At 41.8% G+C, this 25,555-nt stretch overlaps 1 long non-coding RNA gene and 1 pseudogene across 1 annotated transcript in view; both read left to right on the top strand.

The window, feature by feature from the left end:
* Nucleotides 1-25,555, top strand: part of LOC136991656 (uncharacterized) — a 182,463-nt gene that overhangs the window by 93,999 nt on the left and 62,909 nt on the right. The window lies entirely within an intron of this gene.
* On the top strand, nt 17,719-17,825 carry LOC136991721 (U5 spliceosomal RNA; annotated as a pseudogene).

Below are 25,555 nucleotides of genomic sequence, written 5' to 3'. Positions count from 1 at the left end.
TTTGATTGCAGGCTCTTTGTTTTGTACAATGGGTGTGTGGCCCCAGGGTCCTCCATCTGGTCTCTCAGTCTTACTGTCATACAAATCATTAATGCTAATAATTGAGAGTCAGTTATAATGTGGACTGCAGGGGATAAGCCTTTGGAACAGGTCCTTCCATGGCAGACCCCAACCTGCTTCACAACTTTTGTGATCCTGGTCTGGTCTGTGGTCCTCTTGATGCTGGTCCAAAGCAGTGGAAGGGGTGAAAGGCCTATCATTGAGTTTGTGCATCACCTGCTTTTCTTGCATATGGACACAAAAAGATATGACAATGAATTAGCAGAGTTATGAAGAGCTTTGAAATGCTTTACTTGTGGCTGTTAATAAAAAGATATCTGGCTCTTTCTGTTTCACCTCAGCAGTAGGTATCTTCCTAAATCAAAATTTAGTCTGAAACCTGATCTCCTTCCCTCTTTGCAAATCTATCCTTTCAGATCACACTGTTGTTTTGTGCAACAGCAGATCAGGTTTTACTGGCTTAGATATTGGAGAAATGTATTCCAAGTACAAAGGCAATGGCAATACAGACTGTTCCTATGTCTTGTCATAAGGAAAATTCCTCAAGTCTTTTCATTATAGAGGCAAAAGAGGGATCGTGTAGGACTTGTGAGAGGATAACAAGGTTCTGTGGGAGATAACCCTACCAACTTCCTAGACTTTAAGGCAAGCTCATTGCCAGAGTAAGGTAATAAACCTAGCTGGAAATGACCAACTGTGCACAGTTGTGTTGCTGACCTTACTGAAGTCTGCTGAGATAGGGGGCAAATAGCATTTCTCAGTAGTGCATCATTAACTCTATTTAATCTTCTTCCTTCTCTTATTGCCCTATGGCTGGAGTTAATTTTATTCTTCTATCTTGTGCTGGTCTTCCTTCCCCACTGGGAGACGATTATGTAACAACTCCTAGCTTGTACAGTCTTGACCCTGTGGAGTACCAGTCCTTTAGAGCTCCCAGCCAGCTTCTCCGATAGTGGGCTTCTTCCTGATGGGATCCTGCATGCCTTCAGGAGGAATGAGTTGAAATCAGCAAGTCTTAGATTCTTGCTAGCCTGTTGCTTGTTGGGGGGGGGGGTGACAATGACTTGGAAGTCTGGCACTGTGACATTGGGGGTCTCTGACTCCTCTGTGCTGGGTTTTTCCAAGAAGAGAACTGAAACACAAACTACAGGTTTGACATGTCTTCCTTTATGGAGCTCTGCATGAAGGGGAGGATGACTTTTTTTCATTGCATTCTCTATTCCAAAGCACGTCTGGGTTTTTTTTGTTTGTTTTGTTTTGTTTTTTTCCCTCCTCTGAAATGTACCACGATCTGTTTTGGCAAGTATTTTCTTCCGTTATACAGGTACCTATATCAAGCTACTTCATAAACAATCTTCCTGGTGTAGAAATTAGTATCATTCCCTGCCATGAGTAAGTGAAATCTGGTGGTACATATTTTAGGGACTTTAAGTGGATCTCTTTATGTAGATTTGTGTGTGTGTGTGTGCATGTACACATGTGTAAAATCACACACACTTTACATGACTGAAGTCTTCAATGTTTTTAAATAATTGGGGAAATTTTTAATGCTTTATTTTCATCAGTGTCTTCATCTGAAACAGATCATCATTAGTTTTATGATTTTAATTGTATTGAGGCTCCTATTATAACCTATTGCTTTATTGCATTAGTCCATTAACCTGTGGGCCATGGTGCAGGAGTGGAAAGTCTGTTCTTTCTTCTATCCAAAGTAATTGAAGTAAGGTGTTTATTGTAGGTTAGAATTTTTCAAATCATTGCAGTCTAAAGTGAATCTTTTTTCTCTTAAACCTCAGGAACTGTGATAACATGACTTCCAAACCTCCTGTTAGCCTGAAATCTCTTTTCTTTGAAACACTCAGGGTGGCAAAAGAGCTTCAGAAACTACATTTGGTGCTGAGTATCTGTGGCCACATGGCTTTGATCTGGGTAGAACAGTTGTGAGGGATCATGTTCTTTGCTTAGGATTTCTAGCACATCATCATTAATCAAATGTTCTGACAGGGTTCTACAAGGAGGCTGATACATGCTCTGCTTTCTAAAATGTGCATCTGGTAACTCCTGTCACAGCACAAGATGCAGAGATGTTCACCACTGGCTTTTCTAGCAATATTGTATGGAAAGCCCTTGGACATCACCAATAGCAATGTCAGTATGACCCCAAATATAAGTGGCAGGCTTGCTGAACAGAGGGGTTCATCAGCTTCTTAGAAATATTGCAACATTTGCAAAAGGAACTGTGGATTTCTGATGCTTATTTTTTACTCTGGGTACACCAGAGTTGAGAGGCTCCAGCTTCTTATCGGGCAGTTCTGCTCTGTCCCCTACTGATGATCAGGAGTAGGACCCACTGGTCATGCTGATGCTGAGGCTTAACAAGGGAGAGGGTTCCTGCCCCACATCAGAGGGGACCTCAGTGTCAAATGCCATTCAGCAAACCGGTGGGGTGGGGGTGAGAGAGTGTGTGAGTCAACAAAATGAACACAGCTGAGCGGAGAAATGGAAGTCACATCTCCCTTCTTGCCTAATCAACTGCAGATGGTAGCAAGTTGTAGGCATAACTAATATAGTAGGGTACTGCACAGCATGGACAACTTGGCAGGACTTTTATCATTTCAAATAATTTGATTCCTCCCCCTGCTTCTCCATCATACACCTCTTAAATGTTAAGTTAATAAGGAGAAATGCCTGCACTGCTGATAATAGCTAGAGGCTACAAGGGCCAGCCATTGGTCTGTGGTGGTTCTGAACAGCAGTTCTGCTGTGGGTGTTCAGGGAGTGGGGAGTATAGCCTGGGACGTTGTGGCATCTGGTCATGCAAGGGCATCTCCTCTCTTTGTGATATGGCTGTGAAAAGGCTAACTGGACTTTGCCACTATTTTAAGCAAATGATAATGCCAAATTCCAGCTACTGGAAACTGTGCTGTGTAGTTGGAGGGAAAGAGCACTCCCCCGCTGGGAAGCTGTTGAATCTTTAGAACCATAAGGTGGATGGCTGGAGGTTGGCAGTGCCACTGTGGAGGAGGCTTGGAGTTAGGCAGGCAATATTGAAGGTCTGAAGGAGGAAGATGGCAAATGCAGCTCTAAGCCATCTTTGCTCTGCTTCAATTCTGGCAGCTGCCTGAGGATCATGTTGCCCCCCCCCCCCCCCCCCCCCACAACAAGGTGGAACAGGTTGAGCAATTCCAGCTTGTTCTTTGGTTTTGCAACTGTAGCTTGTCCTTTTCTGTGAAGGAGCACTTTTGACCCTTTTATATCCCAGAGCTGTACAAAGGGGCTGTCCCCAGTACTAGGTTTTGCCCTGCTGGTTCAACCCTCAAAAAAATGTTTCATTTCCTTGTCTTGCACTAGAATATTTGATAGCATCGATGTATTTTTAAAAAGCTTTCAGAGGTTTTATCTTGACTAGGAGAGTCATCTGAGTCTTCAACCCTGACCCAAACCTAGCCACTTTCTTGGTGTCACTGCAAATCTATTTTTACTTTGTTTTTTTTTAAGGTATCCAGCTAAGCTGTAACTCAATAACCTTAAAGCAAGCTAAGGCTGTTCCTAAGCAGGGGCACTACAATAAAACTATATACTGAGGTTTGTTTGGACCTGCTGGGTTAACCCCATCAAACTTGACTGCTTTTCTAATCAGGATGAAGCCAAAAGTGGCCATCATCATGGTGTTTGACCATCCTTCTTGAAATTATCATCTGCTAAAGCCCTGCTCCAGAGTTACAGGGAAGGCAGTATTGCGAGGCTGCCTAAGAGGATTTATAAACCCTCCTGAGCCTATTCTCTTTTTTTTCCCCTCTTTTATTTCAAAGCCATGACATTTGCTTTTTATTTCAGTCAGAATAAGCATTTCTTTCTTTAGCACATGCCTTAGCACAACTTCAGCGTTTAGAGGCCTACCCTGTGTCTGCTAAAGCCACTGATTTCTAGGGTGTAGAACGGAGCCCTCCATGCCTTTCTTTGCTTTCTCCTCTGCTCTGAACTTAACTCTTTAAACACAGTGCTCAGACTTCAGACTGTTGAGCTAACTTGCCATTTTTTGCTCAAGGCACTTACCTCATCCTCAAGAAATTTTACCCTTCTCAGTCTAAGGATTTTTAGGCCTCCAGCACTTTGTCTGAAGGAAGGAAGTGATGCTATCTCTGTCTTACAGAGAGATAGCCAGTGTTCAGAGAGGGTAAGTGACTTGCCCAGGGTTCCTCAAATGGTCTGACTGGGAAGAGTGGAGCCTCTAGTATCCTACTGTGACTCTCCTGGTCCTAGTCTACCTCTCCACTCTGTGCCCTGTACATGTGGGGATAAATACTGTGCAGCTGGGCACTTTGTATCTTGATAGAAATGAGTTGTTGTTTCATGCAGTACAAGGAACACATCTTCCAGTGTACCCTTGTGAAGTACCGTACCAGAATTCTATCGTGTTGAATAATTTGTATAATTTGCATTGAATGCTAGTAATGAGGAAAGAAAGTTAATCCATTGTCATTGAGGATATTACAGAATTACACACATGACAAGAACAAAAAGGCTAGTGGAAATAATGAAGCTGCCTGGTAGGAAACATATGAAACAGAATATTCATTTTTCTTTGATGGGAATAACAGGTGACAAAAGTGAGTCTTTCTTCAGATTGTTTGTTTATAGAAAATTCATATCCACTGAGACTATATGTTAAATTCGCTCTCTGATGTTCGTGTTTGCAGGATGCATGTGGCCACTAGAGTATGTCCTTATGATCTTACCATTTATTTACCTTGATACAAAGCTCCAATTACTGTCAGAGATGCTTCTTGTTAAATATGGTAAGATCTCTAGCTTCTAAGAGTGTGAATATGTATTCTTTACTCTGGGGCCACACTGAGCAGGATGCTAAGGAATGAAAATACTGGGGACTTTGGTGCAAATTAATTAAATATCTAAAGATAACAATGTAATGAAAATAGTTTGAAGAAGTTTGGGCTTTAGAGACAGATGAAATTTGGAAGAGAAAATAGTGCAGTTCAGTGTTTGTCTTTCTGTTTAGGAAGCTTTTCCAATGCTTTGGCTCTTCATACTTACTAGCAAAGAAAGCATATTTAGATAAGAAGGAAGATAGGATAAAAAGAAATATAAATTAACCAAAACTACTTCATGTAAAACTATTCAAATCTGTTTCTCTTTATAAGTTAACTGATTTTATGAATGAAAGAAATGGGTTAGAACTGCAATATCTGATCTTCAGAAGTCTCTGTAGTGTTACACAGGGCAGATCTTAATTAAAACTTTTAAGGGGACTACTAGAACTGTAACGTGGGTAGGAACTGGTAAAAGAGTGAACAGTTATACTGGAAGAGTTACTAGCCTACTAAAAGCAAGTTATTAGAGGAAGACCTCATGAATGAGTATTGGGGCAGGAATTGCTTTAAGGTTTTTCTTTAATGGTGCTGGCATGAAAATTGGAACATGGGAAAAATGAGATGTATTGATGATACAAAGGAGGCCTTTAATCTCCTGTGGGAAAATTAGGATAACCTTGAGAAAGAAAGTGGAAAAAAAAGAAATTATATGTAATAATGGAAAATGTGAAGACACACTCAGAAATATCCTATTTGCATTGTAAACTCATGCTTCAGAAGTAGTTAAGTAGGAGAGAGACCATAATGTAATATTTGCCGTGGAATAATTGAGAAATGTGAAGTATCTCTGAAAAGGATGTTCCCAGGTGAAAGAAAGGAGATCTACCCTCTGTAGGATACCATATGCCAATTCCAGCCAACCCCATTCAGGAAAATGAATTTGGAGAAGGGTTTCTAGGATGCTCAGGATTTATCTCCTGTGGGAGTATAGCTTGTTTTGCCTAGTGAAACCAAGGCTGAAAGGGAATAAAATTGCCCTAAAATAGGGAATAAAAGATAGGAAAATGTTATGTATGAAGTGGGAGGTAAAAAACAACCATTATCATAAAACTAACCTGGAAAAACTTAAAATATGGGTTTAAAAGCCCAAAGAAATGTGAATGGACATATAATAAACTTAGTCTGGAAACTGGAAGGTGGTTACTAGCCATGAAAAAGTTTAGTCCCTGAAGCAGCTTTAATATGACCAGGATGTTCTTTCTGGGTCCTATGCCTGCCTCAAGGCCTCAAACAATTTCATCCTTAAAGATGAAATTCCCCTGCATCAGTGTAGCCCACTCTTTGAAAATTGTGTATTACTTTTGTCTTTCTTAGCTGAAAAGCTAGCAAAGGACCACCTCTGACTTGGTTATTTGGTTATTGCAGGTATTCTTGAATCCTACCTCTGGAATAATGTCATCAAAATGATTACATTTATGCTGAGGAGTGGTCCAGTCTTCTCTTGGACATGGGCTATCGTTTATGGTCCTGTGGCTGAGTCAGCTGCTGCTATATTACCACCACTGGTTTTGATGCTGCCTTTTTACTGTAGGATTGTAAAAAGGTTGCAGAAATTTTGAGATGGTGCTTTTCTTTCCTTTCAGGAAAAAAAGCATCTGGAACAGTTGTTCCTCTGTGGCTCTTCCCAGCACTGCTTTTCATTTTTTTTGTCTCCTCTCATCTTGCTCAGCATCTTTCTTAAACAGCTGGGGGAGTTTGTGTGACAACTGGGACTGTAGCAACACTGCGTTGCACATCGTCTTTATACCAGAGGCAATCAGCTCTGTCTCCAGCTTCCCACATTGCCTGGGAAAGATCAGTACCTGGATGAAGGCCAGTTGGCTGTAACTGAACCCCTTCCACAAGAGATAAAAATGCCCGGGAATTTGTCCATCCACAGAGCAAAAAAGCAAGATTTGCTGGCTTTCCCACAATCAACCAAACTGCTGTTAGTGGGTGGACAGAGAGAAACTCTTATCCTTAGTGCAAGAGTGATAGTTCCTTGGATAATGTGGTGATAAACACAGCATTGATACCTACAGCTGGAATTTTTATAAATCACGTCATTCTGGCTTCTACCTATCGAAGCGATGGTACAAGCCATGTGGATTTCAGGGAGAGCAAAGATAGTGGCTTCTGAGTTATTTTGTAAAATTCTAGCCCAGGTTGGTAGAAGTACTGAGCTTTTTTTCAAAATCTTTAAGTTTAGATATTTACAGAGCAGAAAAAGCTTTGCTGTCCATGGTGAGTGAAATATTTCTGTAAGGCAACAGGTAAGAAAAATGCCAAAGCGCTTCTAATGATAATTAAAATAGTTGTTAAGCTTTGCTGATTTATTTTGATAACCTGAGCTGTATTTGTGTGTTTTTCTTTATCGTAGAATATCATAATAACAATGTCAAAAGAATTTATGGTGGGGTATGCTACTTTGCTTTCATCAAAAAAAGTTGCAGCAGATGCTTTGAATTGACTGCAGATGGTGGCAAATATTTGTCATATTATAAGGTTACAGTACTAGAGTGTCATGACTGTTACTTGGTAAATCCATGCATGATTCAGGTGGTAATATCTATTAGCTATGGCTGGCAAAGTTCTAGTGAAATAAGAACTAACCCAACTATTCAGTCAGTTCTTGCTCTCGCAACAAATGACTTATTTTTTTTCTTTGGAAAAATGAGGTTTTTGTTAACTCTCTTGTATCCCTCTTCCCTACTTGGCTGGGAGAACTACTTTGGCTCTGCAGGACTCCGGCTTTCCCAGAAGGAACACCTCAGCACAAACAGGACCACTGAGATGTGCTCATTGGGTAGCCTCATCAGAGGCATCTGAGGCATGATATATAACAAGGACCTCACTAAATCGAGTGCTGCCTTCTGCAGCTGACTGGTCACCCACATGGGTTTGTCCAGTGCAGGAGCACTTAGCATGCTTGTGAGGCTGATGAACAAGAGACCTTTCTTCTCGGGAGATCAGCAGAGCTGAGCTTTCTTCTTGAACAACAGTGTGAGAAAGGGAGTACAGAAACCTGCACTTGAGACCTCTATATAAGTAAATTTGAGATAGAGGGGTAGGGAAGTGGCTTTGTTCTTTGGACTGAGTAAATGATTGTTACGTGGGAGGGTCAGCAACATAGTCTCAGAAGAAATTGTATTTAGGTTGCCATGGCCCTGAGTGCACTAATAGGCCTTAATAGCCCTGACTGGCCTCACCTGGGGCCTCCACCTGCACCTCTGCCCTTGGGGCCAGGTGCTTTGTTTAAGCTCAGCCCAGGGCCTTCAATCCCTGCCTGAGCCACAATGGAGGGGTGCTGATCTCCAACTCTGCCACAGGCGTGCCTGCGCCTGTCTGTGGACCCCATCGATCCAGACCCTAATCCATGGGCTGACTTCCTGGCCTGACTTTGGCCCTGCTTTGTTGTTGTGGACCTGCCCAGTGACCCTGGTTACTGTCACTGGACCTGATTCTGACTGTGACTTGTGCTCCTGGCCAGCCTTTGGACCTGCCTCGTTGCCGTGAACTCTGGATTACCCTGGCTGCTGCCCTAGGTCTGCCCTGCTCCTCTCGCTCAGGTATTTTGGGGCTGGACTCTGGCTGGTGAGGCCTCTGCCCTGTGGGCCATGCGATCTCCTTTGGCTCCCAGCTCCCTGTCCCTTAGGGAACAGCTGGCCCTTACTGCTCTCTGATGTTGGTCTAAATAGTCCTACTCACTAAAAATATGTCATGTGTAACTGAGCGCTTCAACATCTGTGGAGTGAACTGCTTTTGTCACAGGGAAAGAGGGAAAGGTCCATAGAGCCTTAAGGAGTTGAAGGGCAGAGAGGAAGGATATCTGTGGTGCAGTTCTGCTTACTTCTTTGTGAGGTGGATCATGGATTCGCTTTCCCCAGCTGCCCAGTCGCCCAGCCTCATGCTGCCACTTGCAGAATTGTTGCACCAAGTGGAAACCAGTGTCTAGTATGGCCACTTGGAAATGCAAGAGCAGAGGGTGATGGTGTAACTTATGGTGTTCTTGGGTTTGACTGCTTGTCCTGCCACAAGTTGGCAGGTGACCTGGTACACGTTTTCCAGCGCTTTATCTCAGGCAGTTTTCAGCTCCTTTCTTCCCTGCACTTCAGCAGAGAGGTGAAAGAAAGCTCATTCAGCTTTGCCTCTGATGCCGCTGGAACAGGGGCCATATAAAATAGACGAATGTAAGTGGGGTGAATGCAAATGTTTTCTCTCCCCGCCCTACCCCCCCCCCCAAAAAAAAATGGGGAGAAAGCCAAAGATGAAGAAAGTTGCCTTTATTCCCTGTTATCAGCAGTGCTGTTGCACCTGGTGTTGAGCTTAACATATGAAAGGACACTGCTGCATCCTGTCTAAAATTATGTGAGAGCCTGTTCATGAGGTAATTCTGGGCTGATTGGGAGCAGGAAGCCCAGGCTGTCTTGTGAGATATCTAGCTCTCTGGGCAGGCTTGAGAGATTTGAACAGTTCGGATAAGTAGCTAAACTTTTTCATGCTGTTATCTCAATTAATTGAAATGTATATGTTTCTTGGGAGCACAGAAGGTATGAAAGGTCTGTGTTGGGTCATCAGGCTTGTCCCATGAAAGGTGTGATGGTTTCCCCCGGTGGGAGATGCATCTACACAGCCAGAGGATGACCAAAATATTTGCTTGTCACGCAGCTTGATGTCATAACTGTTGATAATCATAGAATGTCTTCAGTCAGATGCTGCGGTGAGAAAAGAAAAATGTCCTTCTACTTTAAATTAATTGCATAATTTGCAATATTAGAGCACTTGCACACTGAGCTCATTTGAGGGAAAGGGAATGTGTAAAAGTTAATCCAGTTCCACAAAAAGTAATCTTGTTATGAGTTCATACTAGCAATTTCTAGGTCAGTGGGTATCCCTGAGGAATTGTCCAATGTTTATGCTATATCTAATGCATGTCTACATTATGGGGGGAGTGGGATTTTTGAGTCACTTTTGCATGTTTTTTAACAGAACAATTGCTATTAAAAAATGTATACTTTAGAGAGTTTTAATTATGTTAATTATCACATATTTTGTTAATAACATTTTCTTTTGAAGATGCCCATTAGAGGTTTTAAAGTGTTAATTTACTAGAAAATCAAATGGAATGCTGTTGGAAATTTTCTTTTAAATTAACTTTACTTACTTTTATGTCCTAATTAAATGGAGATAATAGTATTGGTGGAAATATTACAGAACTAGAAATTAGGGCTTGGATATGTTACTTAATAACAAGACTTTAATCGTAATGTAATGTATCTTTTGTTCTAATCAACATATAGCCTTTGCATTTAATTTACTGATGTGTTTTGATCAAAACACTTAAATAGGAACATTGATGCAAATTCAAACTATCTTCATTAGATAGCCCTCTAATACTGTTGAGCTCCTTCGGGGTAAGAGGTTTTTCTTCCCTCCCCCTTCTCCTCACAGCATCTGTAATCTCTACTGGAAAAAGTGTTGAAGGTTTTCTTAGTGTTTTAGCATTACCTCATCCTGTATTAGGTAATACACAGTGATCCCACTTAAAACAAACTTTCCATACTGTTTGCAAATCGGTCTAGGATGTACAACTCCCTTTAAGTTTTACTGCTCCAACTACTGGTGCCATCAAAGCCCTGCAATCTGCCTAGTGCATAGTATCTTCACATTGGTGCACAGATACGTTGAATCGACACAGCTATTTCTCTGCAGAAAAAAGGGATATTTCTGTGTATCACACTTTTTATTTTTTTATTATTACTATTTTTTACATTAGTAGAACTTGGTTAATAGTAGGGGATATACTGGAAAGGTAAGTCAAAACCTACTAAACTCTGAAGTAAAACAGTTCTATTCCTGAAGTGTCAGTGTGTGGATCAGACCTGGCGAAAAACTCTGACCCAGCTGAATGCAATGGCAGTTGTGCTGCTGATAAGGAGCCAGAATTTCACTGTATGTCCAAACCTGCCCTGACCAGCAGGTTCTGTTGGTTTTTTCACACTAATCAGTGCAAAATGGGAAGGTGGCAGGCTCCTTGGTTAGCACGGGGACGCTTGCGTTCGCCGGATGCCCAGCAGGAGAACTCCAGGGGCTGTCTTGCAGTTTATGCTTACCCTAGCATGACCTGCAATGGTATCAGTTCATTGACTGAATTATTCTGTGTCTTCCTGTTCTGCATGTATCGGTTCATTGCTTCTGCTGTTGCTGGAAAAGTTGTGTGCTGACATTTGTGCTTGTGGCCTACAAGGCTGTGTGACAGACTGAAGAAGACCCAAGTGGAGAGATATGATGGGTTGGTGACCAAAAGGGGACACCTGTTATAAAAGCGGTGCAAGCTGTGTAAACCAAATATCCGATTTGCTCGGAAGGGGTAATTTAAGTTACTTTAAAATAGTTAGCTTTTATGGTCAATGGGGTACTGCCACATTACTAGTGATAAGCCATAAATCTATTTGGAATAATATGAGATCATATTTTAAGACTCTCATAGACTAAATTTTCAGGTAAAGAGGAGAAATTGAAATTTATAATCCATGCCTTTTTTTTTGTAATTGTTATTAATAAATTAGCACGAAAGAGGCAGCAGATGGAATGAATTGTTGTAGTTCATTAATTTGATGATGACTCTCTTTGCATGAGCCAATTATGTCTGTCATTGTATCTCTAAGCTGCAGTGGTGCCCAAAGGAAAGGGCACGCAGGCAGGGACAAATCATCTTGGGGACTTCCTGCTTCCTGAGGTGGCCAGAGAAAATTCAGTCTTAGTTCTCACTGATACCTCTAGTGGAGGGGTCAGGCCACCAAAACTTGTCAAAAATGCAGTTCTTAATCCTAGCTCCAAATACTGGGGTGGAGAGACAGTCAGTCTCACTGGGTACACACAGAACTGGTCTTCTATCTGAAATAATTATCAATTCTTTGGGGCTGATAGATTCTGTGTTTGACCTTGGTGTACCTTCAGGTCCCCAGTATGCTTTCAGGAATGTTTTTCCAAAGGCATCATGCTGGAAGTGGCCTAAAATGTGCCTGTAGTGAGTGGTTAAAGAAAATAGAAAATTATACTTGTTGTGTCTAGGGATGAGGAAAGCTCCCTTTATATACGACACTGTGACCTCTTTAATTAGAAGCCACTCTACCATCTCATGAGCCTCTCTGTGGTAACATGCTGATGAAGTTTCATGTGGAATATGGGTTGATTTGCTTTACCTTCAGACCTTGTATTCTCAACTTGGAGATAGTGGTTGTTTTTCTGTCAGATGTATACTTCACTTAATGACTGTAGTTTATTACCCAGTAGGTCATATTCTGTGTATTTTAAGAACAAACACCTTTGAGATTGCGACTTGGTGGAAGGAGGTGACGTGTCATTGCTGTTGTTTTCACTACGGCCCTGTGGAAAAACTAATTACCTTTTCATCTTGGTAAATTCAGAGGTCAGTTTACCACTACTATATCACAACATGACAGGGAACATGGGTAATTAGGTAGGCTGTGTAACCTGGATATTCCATGGATCTCATTACATCTTATTTAGAAAGGCTATAATTTGATTGGTGGAAAATTAAGGCATCTCCTCATGGGTCATTTTATCTTTCTGCAATAATAATTCTTGGCTTGATTAAAAATTGATCCAGTGTCTTAAAGTGAATTTATTATTGCTGCAATCTATCACCCACAGACAGATAATCTGGTTCCCATCTTTATCTGATTTGAAAAATCTGTCACTTATTATGTGTTGTTTTTTTCCCAATCATTTAAATTGATGGTTTGCTGAGGCAATGTGTGCTACCATAGGCTTCTTGGAGAAAGCATGTATGAGACATTAAACTAGTACTTCTTACTGCAAGGAATCTGATACTATGTCAGATATCGATTGGAACTGTGTTGTGGCATCAATTTCTCTGGAAAAAAATCAAGCAGAAGTTTGGGATACAGAGCAATAAGAAGGACAGACAAGTCATTTTTGGAGAAAATGGTCCGTGCGTGCTTAGTACCTGGACAAATTCCTGCCTTCCGTGCTGCTGCTTCTGCTGAGCACAATTCTTAATCTGCAGGATGAAAATTGGTCAAGTCGTTTAGGTGGCTGTTGCAACCCATTGGCTTTAGGGTGTACTGAAACCGCCCTAGCCATGGAGCTTGGTACCGGAAAACTGAACTATTCAGATAAAATAAACAGAAAGATGTAAAAGTTGGATGAATGGGTTCAGCAGAATCACACTTTTGAGGGAATGTTTTTGTTACCTGTGTTATCTGTCTGAGCTGTGGTGCATCTTCTTCAGGCTTCAGTTTTCACCTGATTTGCCTGTGTAAAAGAATATAGTCATGACTGGTGGGGAAGAGGGGGATCTGTATTTAAAATGAATCATTGTTAAAGAAATGTTGCACTAAATAGGCTTGTGTCAAGTCCTTTTAATATTCCTAGTGCACTGTCTTTAACAGGAACTTTCATAAACAAGATGTGTTTATTGGAAGAACACCCTATTCGTGGTATAAGCATCAGAGAATCACAATGATTCTTGGGCCTTTTTACACACAAATTCTTTTGCCCCGTTGTCTGAAATATTTTAAAAAACAAGTTCATATCCATTCCTTTCCAGAAGCCCAGCAGATCCAGTTCTATCTATACCTAAGCTTATAGTGAACACTGGCAACTATTATATATGGTCTGATTCCTGCAGCTACCCTGGAGAAAGAGGATGAAAGAAGATTGTGCAGCCAGCCTGTCAAGGGCGTGTGTGTGTGTGCGCGAGAGGAAGAGAGAAGGAATGGTTATTAGCAGTCTGCTTGTATGGCTTTAGACTGAGGCAAAAAGGGAAAAAAAATAGAGGCACACAATTTTTGGTTGAGTTTCCTGAAGCAGAGTAAAGCCTGAGGCAGTTGTTTCTCTCAGCAAATTTCCTATCCTTTAAATATGGTGGCTCTCATCAGATGAACAGGAGTAGTTCAGATCTGTAAGTTTGCATGGTTTGGTATAGAAGGTCATCTATGAACTTAAGACAGGAAAAAAAAATCAGCAGAAAATAATTGATGTAATAAACCTTTGGTTTTGGAATAAAAGCTGGCTGACATTCTAGTCTCGTTGAAGACAATGGGAATTTTGCCTGCTGACTGCTGTAAGGTTGAGGTTTCACTGCAGCTGTGCATGTTGTAAAATGTGTCCTTTCCAGTCTCGTTTAGGCTGACTCCTGCCAGCCCCATCCAGATCAGTGCCCTGCTAATTCAGGATTGAAATTCCAAATATCTCCTATCTTTTGTCAAAACAAAGGACTGAGTGATTGCCAAATTAGCATAATCAAAAAGAAAAACCCTCTGTTCCTTCAAACCAGGCTGCAGGGCCCTGCTGCCTTTCTCAGGAGGAGCAGGCTTCCTTTTCTTTCTGAGGCTTTTTGAATCTGTGGGCTGCAAAATCGGGTTGGTTCTGTTGCTGTCAGCAAGCAGGACCAACTCCCCTGTCAGGCCTGTGAGGGGTATGTATACCCTGCAATGCCAGATGCTGGTCCAAAGCAGGTGGGACTCCAAAGCGGGGGGAAATAGCCTTGGCAATGGCATCTTCCTCCTTGTCCTGTTTGGATCCCTCACTGCATCATTCAGTCCTCAGACCTCGGTGTCCTGTTCCAGTGTGGGGAAGGGACTGCCTAGAAATATACTCTTGATAGCTAGTGTAGATGTGTTACAGTGAGGTCCCACAGTCCAGAGATGGGTAGCCTTTCAAGGGCCTTGTGATAAGTTGTCTTTTCCTCTGTCTACTTTGAGATGAAGCCTGGAGCTGGGACCTCGGTGCCGTCTGGGAGCTGCTGTTTCAGGCCAAGAGGCATGTTGCTGCGAGCGATATCTTGTGCCTCACCCATGATATCCTGCTTTTGTGGAAAGCAGCAGCTCCCTTGAGATCAGAGGGAGGAGCTGTGAGTGACAGCAGCTGCCTCTCTGCCATGCCTGTCTTGCACTAATCCTGCTCTGGGCCTTTCTGTGAGGTGTTTAAAGTATACCCCAAACAAGCGATAAGCTGCTGACCTTTGGCTTGACTAATGACTGATGGCAAAAGAGATGGTGGTCTGAAGAAGCGGCTTCCAGATGCACGGTCACTCCTTCATTTGCTCCCCTCATGCCTTCTGAGTTACTGCTGATAGAGTCTCGCTGCTGCTAATACTCTCCCCAGAGATCAGGTGGTTGTTGCTTATTGCTTGCCCACGTTCCCTGTAGAGCTTTCGTTGATTAATTAGACCTAACTACTGGCCTGGAACGCAGATAAAACAATAAGGTGTGACTTTCTCTGTGACCCGTTCCTAGCAATATGTGAAAGGCCATCCAGCTAAATAAAACTGTGCTGACCTGTAAGTTGGCCAGAAGGAGCCTGGGCTTGCCAGAAGTGTGTCTTCTCAAAATGGAAGAAATCAAGCTGATAGACACATGGCACGTTTCTCCTGTCCGGCAAGGATTTGGTTTTTCCACATAGAAGATAACACCAGCAAAAAATAGGGCCAACAGCATAGTAGGAGAAAGGATAAATGAATAAACAAAAATAACCTGCTATGAGGGGCATATTGGTTTTAATGTCCAAATCAGTGTTAAGGTCTGTCTACATCATACCCGTTGCAAGATCAGGCCCTAGTTCTACATCTCCTTTTAAAATATTTACACATTTTTCTCCTGTTGCTGTATTATAAAATATTTTTGTGTGTTTTGTTTTATTTTTTACTTTGTTCCATTTGACCATTTGGGCTGACTCTAGTTTTTTTGGGCACTTCGCATACGTGAGAGCACATGTCTAGAGCTAAGAAGTCTTGTGCCAACCCTTGAGATTCCCAGGGCAGAGCTGACCTGTTTAAATGCTCTTCTCAGTCACCTCTTACACTGCAGATTGCTCAGGAACTCATTCCCACTTACTGGCCCTCTGGATTTAGGGTGCTGCAACAGAGTTTTCCATGTGTTGTTTGAAAATGTGTTTACATTAGGAATCATCACGTTTTGTTAATACAGGTTTTATACGAGGTTGTTTTTTTTTCTTAGCAAATGTAATGGTGGCTTTAATCTTTCTGCAGTGCAGACACTCTTTCACTCATTTCCAGAAAATCTATGGCACTTTGTGTAGTGGGTACAGTTTTCCAACATTTGCAGACCTGACTTGTGGGACCTGGGCAGAAGTCAAAGGGGTTCAGCAGAAGATCGCTGTGCCCGTGCTCTGCTGAATACCGGATCAGTTGCTGAGCTTCCTAAACTCTCCTTTAGGCTGTTAACTTCAGGCAATTGCTTTGGAAGGTGTTGGTCTTCATTTTCACTTTCCTCCTCCATAGCTGTGACTTCTTGACTAAAGGAATACCCAAGAACATCTATCTCCTGTCTTGTCTAATTAGACGAGCCTCCTCAATCATTACCGGGTCATTTGTCACATCCATTTCCTCTCATGAGCAACAAATGAGGGAAGGTTCTTGCTATATTCACCACCAGCAATGATACCAATGAAGAAGAGAGAAGGGAAAATGGTTCACAGGCTATTGACACAGTTGCTAGCACTAAATGCTGTGCAGTATCTGAAATCAAACAGCTCTTTTCCTCTATCAGCCTTCCTTCCCTTTATTTATAACTGGGTTTTCAAAGCATGAGAATTAATTACCATGTTGTGTAGTTTCATATGCTAATCCCCCATGTGTAAGGTATTTTCTGTGCTCAGAAAGTATGCAATTCAGTCTTTCCAGTGCCAGCCAATTATTCGTTATATTGCAGTGAAATCAATCTATGTACCCCCCCCAAATATATTTATATAAAGCCATCCAAGATCAGATATACAGTGAGCTAGAGACAGTGTATCCTTTGAACACTCTTGCCTGAATAGAGGCAACTGGGGCCGCAGTTAAAAATAATGCAATACTGCATATTGGGAGAGGGTACCGAGTGACTCAAGGTAAAATGGAATTTCATAACTAAAATGTTAGTTAGTGCTGGTGATATAGCAAATCAAAAAAAATTTTTTTGAGAGTGAGGGGAAAGGGAAAAGAAGTGGAAATTTTCATTATTTAGAAAAGGAAGCGTGGGAATTAATAATCTGTAATTTTGCATGAGCACATAATGCTGCTTTCCAGGAATAGCCATTGTAACACCTGTATAACCCGTTATACTTTTCTGGATAATTAGACAATCTGAAATACCAACATAAGTGTTCTGCTGGATCAACAGATGTTCTTAGGAGTCTGATATACATGAGGTAAAACTCATCATCTCCAGTCACCTCAGAAGTGCCTCTCTGGCACAGAGCACCACCTGATATGTCTTTCTATGATCCTTTGAAGCCTTTGTAGGTGTTCTCTGGCATCCTTCTGGGATGCATATAAACTAGTAAACAATGGTATCCTGTAAATCCAACATTGTTCTAAGTGTTACATGGGACAGAGAAGATGTTCTTGCTGGAGGGATGTGCAACCTGTGAATATTTGTTGTGGGTTTTTTCCTCTCCCAGAAGACTCTTCAAAGATCATTTTATTATGGAAATGCACAGTCAAAGACCAATGCAGCGTGTTATGAAGTAGAAGGCAGCTGAGCTGTACAGGAGGTATGAATGATGGTTCAGAGTTGGATAGTGCTATCAGTACAAGGTCTTTCTCCTTGTCAGTTTAAACTTTGCCTTTCTATGATATTCAGCTCCAATACTTCAATGCCTTTTTCCTGTGCACTTAGTGTGCTGCAACTCCATAGCAGAAATGGAGTACTGTATGCAAAAAGTACTTAATCATAGAAAAATCTAGGTTGGAAGAGAGCTCTGGAGATAATATGGTCCAACCTCCTGTTGAAAGGAGGTACTTTTGTTTCTCTTCAGCTCATATAAATCTTTCACCTTTTACTAAAGATTTCTCTGGAGGAACAGGCATGAGTGTCAAGGAATTTTTTGAGGCTTTTTTTTTTTTTTTTTCTCCATCCCTGTGTGTAAGAAGTCAAGCAAAGGGGGCAGGAGACCTGCGTGGATGAGCAAGGAGCTCCTGGCAAAACTGAAACAGAAGAAGGAAGTATACAGAATGTGGAAAGGGGGACAGGCCACTTGGGAGGAATATAGGAATGTTGTCAGAATATGCAGGGATGCGATGAGGAAGGCCAAGGCCCATTTGGAATTAAATCTGGCTAGAGATGTCAAGAACAACAAGAAGGGCTTCTTCAAATAAATCAGTAGCAAAAGGAAGATTAGGGAAAATGTGGGCCTGCTGCTGAATGGGATGGGTGTCCTGGTGACGAAGGATGCAGAGAAGGCAGAGTTACTGAGTGCTGCCTTTGCTTCAGTCTTTACTGCTCAGGCCAGCCCTCAGGAATCCCAGATCCTGGAGGCAAGAGAGAAAGTCTGGAGAAAGGAAGACTTTCCCTTGGTCGAAGAGGACTGGGCTAAAGATCATTTAGACAAATGTGACACCCACAAATCCATGGGCCCTGATGGGATGCACCCGCAAGTGCTGAGGGAGCTGGCAGATGTTATTGCTAGGCCACTCTCCATCCTCTTGGAAAGGTCATGGAGAACAGGAGAGGGGTGCCTGAAGACTGGAAGAAAGCCAATGTCACTCCGGTCTTCAAAAAGGGCAAGAAGGGGGACCCGGGAAACTACAGGCCAGTCAGCCTCACCTCCATCCCTGGAAAGGTGATGAAGCGCTCATCCTGGATGTCATCTCCAAGCATGTGGAGGAAAAGAAGGTGTTCAGGAATAGTCAGCATGGCTTCACCAAGGGGAAATCATGCTTAACCAATCTGATAGCCTTCTCTGATGGAATGACTGTCTGGGTAGATGAGGGGAGAGCAGTGGATGTTGTCTCCCTTGACTTCAGCAAGGCTTTTGACACTGTCTCCCATAGCATCCTCATAGACAAGCTCAGGAAGTGTGGTTTAGATGAGTGGACAGTGAGGTGGATTGAGAACTGGCTGAATGGCAGAGCTCAGAGAGTTGTGATCAGCGGCGCAGAGTCTAGTTGGAGGCCTGTAGCTAGCGGTGTCCCCCAGGGGTCAGTCCTGGGTCCAGTCTTGTTCAACTTCTTCATCAATGACCTGGATGAAGGGACAGAGTGCACCCTCAGCAAGTTTGCTGATGATACAAAACTGGGAGGAGTGGCCGATACACCAGAGGGCTGTGCTGCCATTCAGAGAGACCTGGAGAGGTGGGCGGAGAGGAACCTCATGAAGTTCAACAAAGGCAAGTGCAGGGTCCTGCACCTGGGGAGGAATAACCCCCTGCACCAGTACAGGTTGGGGGTTGACCTGCTGGAAAGCAGCTCTGCGGAGAAGGACCTGGGAGTGCTGGTGGACACCAAGTTAAGCATGAGGCAGCAATGTGCCCTTGTGGCCAAGAAGGCCAATGGTATGCTGGGGTGCATCAGGAAGAGTGTTGCCAGCAGGTGGAGGGAGGTGATCCTCCCCCTCCGGCCTGGTGAGGCCACATCTGGAGTACTGTGTCCAGTTCTGGGCTCCCATTTCAATGTTTATTGTTCTTATGGTGACAAACTTTTTTCTTATGTTCAGACAGAATTTGCCTTGAAGCAACTTAGTTCGCTGCATAACACGTGGCATGCTCTTTGCCACTACGATGGAAAATAGAAGGCCATTTTAAAAGCTACTTCGATCTGTTTGAAGAGAAGAATGTATATTATGAATGAACACATGAATTGGAACATTTAGGAAATACTCGAGCATGAAAACAGACTTAACCATGGTTTGAAATTGTAACCAGGCCAGCAAAAATGCATCTGAGTTCCGTTTTATTTACTAACCATGGCAGAAGACTCCAGAATTTAGATGGAATGATATTGCCCTTTATGTTACAGAGCTTTAAATTAACCTATTGATACCAGTAGAAATATAAACACTATTTTGTGGATCTTCTTCCTCAGTACAATGCAGCCTCATTTTGTGTACGTGGCCTCCTATCAAAGACATCCTGACAGTTGTTAGATCTCACGTGTTCGTTACTGCTTTGAGTTAAGAGGCGTGGGCAAAGATGAAACAAATAGGTGGGAAAGTTCAGCATTCAGGGAGAGAAGTGAAAGCTGTGGTGGGGGATGGAGGCTGCAGAATGGAAGACTCTCGCAGCAGCAGAGAAGAGATTTGTCTGAGGGGACAGGCAATGAAACCGTGTTGGGAAAGGGTGGGGAGCGGGGCAGAAGAAGAAATGGACAAAGGCTCTTCCAAACTGATTCCTTGGCTTCCTGGAGATGTGCAATCCAAATGGTTAACTGCAAAATCTGTGATTTGATAGATCTGGTGCGATAGAAGAAAGATCACGTCCTACTAATGAAGCAATGCATGGTTTGATTAATCCTTTTTTTTTCTCCTTGTAAGTTTTGATTTTTGTCTAAATACATCACTGCCAAACCTGGTCTTCACAGAACTAGGTCATTTAAGATGTGAAATCCTTGTTGTTGTACACTTATGGAAGGCACAGTGTCTTTCTAGTAGTAATATTCTAGTAGTAATGTAGAAAAATCTAGTAGTAATGTCAGTATGTTTCTGAATGGCTAATATGATTACATCAATTGTGCTGAACTTAATTTTTAAATGTATCAAAAGGAGTTTTTGTTTAGAATCAGATGAAATTTGATCAAAATACTGCAGGAATAGCGGGAGGAAACGGTTGGTTTCTGTTCTAAGGCTTTATAATGAGCATACGCGCCATCACTGGAGAAAAGGAGCCATCTAGGGTATTTTCTAACCTTGCAACAGCATCCAGGATTTCTGCCTTCCCTGGGGTGTCTTTCTTGGTAATCTCCGGGAAGGGAAGAAGAGAATACATTTCTGTTGTCCTCAGGGAGAAAAGGATGGATTTTCAGCTTGAGAAGTGCTATTACCTTCCTCCTGTTTTCTCCCAAGAAAACCAGGTATTTAATAATTTCTTTATACAAGCACTGATATTTCTAGGTGAGAAACAAATGGTCACTATATACTAGCCCTGCTTCAGCATGCTGCTTAAGCCAATGAGAGAATTTCTGGGTTGGATTTCACATGAGTTCTCATTTGATACTCATCTCCAGTACAACTGAGCACCTTCCAGCAGTGTATTAAGTAACATGTTCAGCATTTGTCCCTCAGGGAGAGAATAAATGATATGAAAAGTATTCATAGGAGCACTATTCACTTTGTCTTTAAAAAAAAAAAAAAAAAAAAAGCACCTTGTCCCTGGAGTGGAAGGCAGTGAAATTTGCTGTCACCTTTTGTATTTTTGTATTCCACGGTCATGGTTCCCACCACGGGATGACAGCTTTTTATTTCCTGTCCTGCTTATGCCGGAGAAGTTGTTAAAGAAATCATCCTTGATATTTTCCCCTGTCCTATGACTTTAGTGCCCTGACCTTGTAGCAGCGAGTGCCTTGGAGATAAAGACCAAGACCTGGAACCTGATGATCCATGAGAATAGCAAGGAGAAGAGAGGCTGCTTGGCTGGGGTCTCCTAAGCAGCGTTTCTGACTTGGTGCTGTGGTCTGTTGCACTGGTTGGTCGTTCCTGAGCATTTAAGGCATCTTTTCTTTGTGTTGCTATGAAATATCAGTATATTAATAAGTTTGGCCTAATTCATCCTACCTCTGACCCACCTAAAGGATATAAGAAATGTTTATTTTCCATTTTGCAGATGAGGAATTCAGGGGGATAAACTTATCAGACTTGCTGGAATCACATAGCAGTCTGTATCCATAACAGAAATACAAAACAATCCTCGGCAATCTAATGCTTAACTTCCTGACCTTTGTCTTCAAATTCATTTGTGCTCAGCTTGTCATACAGTTGTGGTCTTTAGCTCAAATAATTTGTGAAAAAACAAAAAACAAAAAACAGCCCAGATCTTAATGAAGATATTTATCTGATTCATGTTTGTGTGGTGTGACTTGCAGTGTTGGCTTAGTTGACAGAAGGCCTAAGGCTGGCCTGCCAAAGGTGAGATAAATTGAGGCTGAATCCACGGGGAGAGCCTGAGGTGTGAAAGCTGTTTTGCTGTGACTAGCTCTCATCAGTAATGATAACCCCTCAATTTTGTGCCACCTAAATTCACCCAAAATTATATGCTAAATATAAATATTCATTTTATAAATATGCATGTTAATTAAACATACATTTATTTTAAATGCATGTGTTAATTATACATGTTACATCAGATCACAATTAAGTCAATAGAAATTGGAGATTTGCATATAATCATGCTTGTATACTAATCAGTTGTCAGTCTAGAAAGCCATTTCCTTCGTCTAGAAGGAATATAGACCTCAGTCCAGTGATCAGTTTATAGATTGAGTAGCAGCCTCTGTTTTTTTTTTGTTGTTGTTGTTGCTTTAATATATTTTCTTCCTAGAAAAGGATAGGAAGAAATATGACTGCAACTTTTCAGTGCACAGAGGATGTCCAATATTTCCTTCAAGTTGTTTTTTTTCCTCTTCTTCCAGAAGCTGTGTAGAGTCCAGATTTTGGCTGAATGAGGTTGCTCCTCTGATGTGTCTGAGACTGCAGTAGACCTGCCCAAACCTGCTTATTTGGGGGATGCAAATTCTCTCTGAGCAATGTGCACTGCACTTCCTGCCTGCATCCTAAATGTACCCTGAGCCTGTCTGACCCCACATCTTTTAGGAAAAGTATGAGCTATTCCACATGGTATACTGATAGTAATGGACATATTGCCCTGTCTTCCTGAGCAGCCTGTTGACTTCTGCAGTTTTTGCTTGTGAGAGTTTGTGATGCTTAAGGTAGTCTTGTCTTGTTCTGGATTCACTTTAAAGGATTGGAGGCTATATTTTAAGCCAGCTGAACTGGCAATGACTTTGATTTCATGTCAGTGTAGGTGAACCTGTATTTTTGCCCAGTTCTGATACAAACATATAAGCATCTCTGAGAAAATACTCAACAGCTGAACTGTTCAGAAAGCAATGTCACTTTGAGAGCTTTGTTTAGCTGAAGTGTTTCTCTGTAATGGGAGCAGGTGACCTTTAGGGCTTAGTTTTGCACGAATGTATTAACTAGTGCCAAGACTTATCACAGCAGTTAGTGTTTAAGCAAGGCCATCCTTGTTCAGCAGCGCACTTAAGCACGCTGTTAAGTGCCATCCAAGGCAAAGAAATTTGAGTGCACATGTAAGTGCTTTGTACTGAACTGGGATCCATGGATCAAACATTTTGAGGAGATGAGCTTCTGTTGGCTTTGGCCTTGGGACACTACGTTATTTGGGAATAAGGCCCCCATCCAGAAAGGCATTTAAAGACATGTTTACTGTTATGCATACAAGCACTGCCTAGGAATTTGGTTCATGGAGGGGAATGTATCCTTAACTCAGGGCTGCTTTTGTGTCAGAACAGTCCTGTAACCACTTTTGTGGATGGGTATGAAAAACCTTTGGGGTGTGTGTACACCTGGGATAGCTTTTTCACACCACTTTGCCACAGAATTAACGCTTGTAATGTGCGTGGCTGGAATGGGGAGACACGGGTGTCTTGCAAAGGTCGCTCCCCCCAGCATTCTCCCTGCACGTTCAAAGCCTGACTTCAGTGCCGCAAATGGGACTGTAGCCGCTGCAGTGTCCCCCAGATCTCTTGCAGGTGTTTCAGTGAAACCTTTCTGCATTATTTTGCATCACTTGATAAGTCAGTCAAGTTCTGTTTTTTTTTCTTTCTTTTATTATTCCTTGTTTACTTTTCCTCTGCAGGTTTGAATTCACTTTTCCTCAGAAACATTATCATTATAGGGAATTAATGTGGCTGAATAGTTTGCAAGTTAAAATCCATCAAGGTATTAAAACAACCCCTGTGAAAAGTACATATTTCATCAGTCATTTTAATCTTTAAAATATTTGCTTCAGGTATCCAGGATTCCATTGATTGCTTGCTATATTATGTAAATCTACAGGAGAAAAATAGGTCACTCTTCAAATTGTCTCCTTGTAAAGATGCAATTAAGCTGCATTAAGACAATTACTGTATTTTAAGTATCCACTGATTTTTTAAAAAAAAAGTAGTTTTAGGTTTGACAGTGATACAATTTCCTATTTATTATGTTTTAATTAAAAACACCAGTAAATAGGATTAAAGTCAATTGTATGATGATTTGAAATAACTATTGCAATTCTTAAATAATACAGTTAGTCTGCAGTATGTTAATAATGAAGGGGGGAAGGGGAAAGAAAAATCTTGCTGATTATTCAAATCAGAGTTGTGGGAAAACAGAATTCTGAAACAGTCATCTCTGTAGTTGGCTTATGTTTGGGTCTGCATCTCTTATCCGTCAAAGTAATGATGTGCTTGGTCTTAGCTTTAAGCATCTTTGAGATGTTTTGTCGGTGTTAGGCTATGCATGAACACTGAAAACGTTGGCTATAGTTCTGACACCAGCATTGCAACTTTGGCCAGTCCCTCATAGAAGTCTGTATTTTGGCTTTTTGCAAATGTAAGAAGTCAGATGGACTGAGAAGCTCAAGGGCTAGAACATGGAAGAGGCCTCAAGAAGACTCTGAAAGGTTCAAAAAACATCTGGAACTTATACCCACCTCTCAAAAAGGAAGAAAGCTTGTAGAAAGCTGGTTCCTGGACACGACCTAAACTTTAGCAAGAATAAGAAGAGAATGCATGTGTATGTTGGGGGGAAGCATTGTTCAGCTCGGGCATCAGCATTACGGCAATGGAAAATTTAGGAGCAAAGAAAAATTTTGCAAGAAATCAAATCTCTTCTGGCCTTTCAGAATCTGTCAAAGCCATGGTCTTCAACTGTGTAAATGAAGTGAAAATGAGGTTCCCAGGCAATCTGTTCCACTTTCTAATTCCCAATACCATAAGAAGGTTTCCCTATGTCTAATTTAAATTGTCTTTGTTGTAATTTAAGCCTACTATTTCTCTATCCTAAACCCAGCAGGTGTGGAGAATAGATGATTCCTTCCCTCCTAACCTTTTTGTCTGATTGTTGGCTGAGCCCTTCAGTCATAGGTGTTGCTTGGGAGACCTCTGATCATCCTCCATTTGGACTGTGAGCCCGCATGAAAAAAGCAGCTCTAAGAGCAAGGGTTTATTAGACCGGTATTGAGGTAATGTCTCTACTGCATGGTTAAAGACAGCAAATGCACCTGCATTTAAAGAGAGGAGCTGAGAAGTACCTGGCAACTGTCATCCAGTTAAGATAACCTCAGCAGAACACAAGGCAAAAAAATCGAATTATGAGGGAAAGAATAACTGACAATGGGGAAGCAAGCAGAGAATTGGATAAAATATACTAATGGTAATATTTGCACAAGGCAAACCTCCCACCTTTTGTTGGTAGCTTTTCTTTTATAAGAAGGAAATGCAGTAGGTGTGTTATCAAGTTCCATCAAAGCTCCTGGTATTATAGCTGCAAGTAAGTTATTTATTCAAATGAAATAAGAGGGGATTAGTAGAACAACTGTAACATGGCTGAAGAAAAGGCTGAAAAGGCCAGGCTGAAAGGGAGCTGTTTGGTTGGAGGGAGGCTATGAGAGGTAGTCCTCAGGGATGAATTTTGAGGATTAATCCTATTTAATGTTCTCTTCAGAAATTATGGGGCAAAAGCTGTTGAAACTTACTAGTGGAATTTGCTGATGATGCAAAGATAGGAGATTTACATCTCATCAAAAAGAACTGGACAACCTCGACGTTGAAGAGGGAGAGAAATGGGACAATATTATGG

This window comes from Apteryx mantelli, chromosome 3 (assembly GCF_036417845.1).
Source record: "Apteryx mantelli isolate bAptMan1 chromosome 3, bAptMan1.hap1, whole genome shotgun sequence".
NCBI lineage: Eukaryota > Metazoa > Chordata > Aves > Apterygiformes > Apterygidae > Apteryx > Apteryx mantelli.
Note: the sequence above shows the minus strand (reverse complement) of the source record. Positions and strands in the feature narration are given on the sequence as shown.